Source organism: Carlito syrichta, unplaced genomic scaffold (assembly GCF_000164805.1).
Source record: "Carlito syrichta isolate Samal-C Ts95f unplaced genomic scaffold, Tarsius_syrichta-2.0.1 Scaffold305688, whole genome shotgun sequence".
NCBI lineage: Eukaryota > Metazoa > Chordata > Mammalia > Primates > Tarsiidae > Carlito > Carlito syrichta.
The window spans coordinates 597,744-600,390 of NW_007249784.1; the positions used below are offsets into that span (position 1 = coordinate 597,744).

The window sequence follows — 2,647 nt, forward strand, 5'->3', positions numbered from 1 at the left end:
GCGATCCTTCCGCCTCAGCCTTCCAAGTAGCCGGAATTACAGGCATGCGCTACCATGCCCAGCTGATTTTTTGATTTATTGTAGAGATGAGGTCTCACTGCCCAGGCGGGTCTCGAACCCGTGGGCTCAGGCAATCCACTCACCTCAGCCTCCCAAAGGCGCGGGATTACAGGCTGAGCCACCGAGCCCGACTTTTCATTGTAGTTTTAATTTGCATTTCCTTAATCAATGATGATTGGTGCATTTTTTGTGTGTTTGCCATCCATACATCATCTTTGGTGAAGTGTCTGTTGAAATCTTATGCTCGGCCCTGGGGGAGAAGCTGAAGTCAACATCAGATTTGAAATATTTAAGGTGAATAAAAAACTATTTCAGCAATGCAGACAATTAAGTGTGTGATTGTGGGCGATGGTGCTGTTGGTAAAACATGCCTCCTGATATCCTATACAACAAACAAATTTCCATCTGAATATGTACCGACTGTTTTTGACAACTATGCAATCACAGTTATGATTGGTGGAGAGCCATATACCCTTGGACTTTTTGATACTGCAGGGCAAGAGGATTATGACAGATTACGACTGCTGAGTTATCCACAGACAGATGTATTTCGAGTCTTTCAGTGATCTCTCCATCCTCATTTGAAAATGTGAAAGAAAAGTGGGTGCCTGAGAAAACTCACCACTGTCCAAAGACTCCTTTCTTGCTTGTCGGGACCCAAATTGATCTCAGAGATGACCCCTCTACTATTGAAAAACTTGCCAAGAACAAACAGAAGCCTATTACACCAGAGACTGCTCAAAAGCTGGCCCGTGACCTGAAGGCTGTCAAGTATGTGGAGTGTTCTGCACTCACACAGAAAGGCCTAAAGAATGTATTTGACGAAGCAATATTGACTGCCCTGGAGCCTCTCGAACCGAAGAGGCGCCGCAGGTGTGTGCTGCTATGAACATCTCTCCAGTGCCCTTTCTGCACAGCTGGTGTCGGCATCATACTAAAAGCAATGTTTAAATCAAACTAAAGATTAAAAATTAAAATTCGTTTTTGCAGTAATGACAAATGCCCTGCACCTCCCCACATGCACTCGTGTGAGACAAGGCCCATAGGTATGGCCCCCCCTTCTGCCCCCAGTACTAGTTAAATTTGAGTAATTGTGTATTGTCAGAAAAGTGATCAGTACTAGTTTTTGTTTTGTTGTTTCAAAAAAAATTTTTTTGTTTTTGTTTTGTTTAAAAGCAAGGCATGCTTGTAATGACTCTGTAACAGACTAATTCAAATTGTTGAAGCTCCTCCCTGGTTCCACTCTGAAGAGTAATCTGGGACATCTTAGTGTTTTGTTTTATTTTATTTTTCTTTTTTTGGGGGGGAGTGTGTGTGGGGTTTGTTTTTTAGTCTTGTTTTTTTAATTCATTAACCAGTGGACAGCCCTTGAGGGTAGGAGGATGGACTGATTTCACATTCCACTTTCTAGATCTAGTTTAGAAAACATGTTCCCCATCTGGTGCTCTAGGAAGGAGTATAGTAAATGCCTCACTTAATAACATACTCCTTTTTGAAAGTTGCCTTTTCTCTCCTCCCTTGAGTAGATCCAGTATTTGATGAAACTTATGAAAGTGGGTGGAACCTGTCTTGCCCCTCCTCTTTTCTAGGATGCACTGTACATGTGACTGTGACTTTCAAGGAAATTGGTTTGCCATTTGCTGATTTTTTTTTTTTTTTTTTTTGGTGGGGGGAAGTTAATTTCTAACTTCTTTCACTGATAAATGAAGAAAAGTATTGCACCTTTGGAATACACCAAATGGATCGAGTTTGTAATTAAAAAAAATTTTTTTCCTGTCAAAAAAAAAAAAAAAGAAAAGAAATCTTATGCTCATTTTTTTTTTCATTAATCAGTATTTTTTATTATGGTTTTGTGGGGTACAGTTAAGGGTTAGGTGTACAATTACGTTTCATTCCTTATGCTCATTTTAAATTGGATTGTTTGTTTTTTTATTGTTAAGATTTGAAGGTTCTTTACATATCTTTTGTTAGATATGTACTTTGAAAAAACTATCCCCAACTTTGTGGCTTGACTTTTCATGAGAAGAGCTAATATAACTTTTAAAGGATTATATACCTCAACCATTTCCGTTTTTTCCTCACTAAAATTTGAGTCTATATAACCAATAATAGTATTGAAAAGAATTTTTAAAATTCATATAATTATTTCCACAAATGCCAAAAGGAAATTCTTCATTGAGACTCTTCCTAAAAGCAATAAAAGGTTTCCTCTTTAACATGACAAAAAGGCTCTATTGAAAACCAAAGTCAAAATTACACTTAATGGAGAACATGAATTATTCCTTTTTAAAACAGGAAAAGACAAGGATATATTATCATCACTATTTAGCTTAACTCTAAAAATTCTGATAAAGCTATTTGAGAAAAGAAAGAAAGATATACATAAAGGGAAGAAATAAAACTATCATGTTTTTCAAATGAAACAAAAAGCACCTCAAAATTACTAGAGATAATAAATGGATACCTCAAAGAAACAAGATATAAAACAAATTAGTTTAGGAGAATTTTCCTCTTTACAAAGGTGCATTTCTCATCTTTGTTATTTCTCTCCATTTATCCATTTCTTTTTTTTTTGTCCTTTAGTAAA

At 36.8% G+C, this 2,647-nt stretch overlaps 1 pseudogene; it reads left to right on the forward strand.

Annotated features, from left to right (window-relative positions):
- Positions 1–377: 377 nt before the first annotated feature.
- On the forward strand, positions 378–1,056 carry LOC103264652 (annotated as a pseudogene).
- Positions 1,057–2,647: the final 1,591 nt, after the last annotated feature.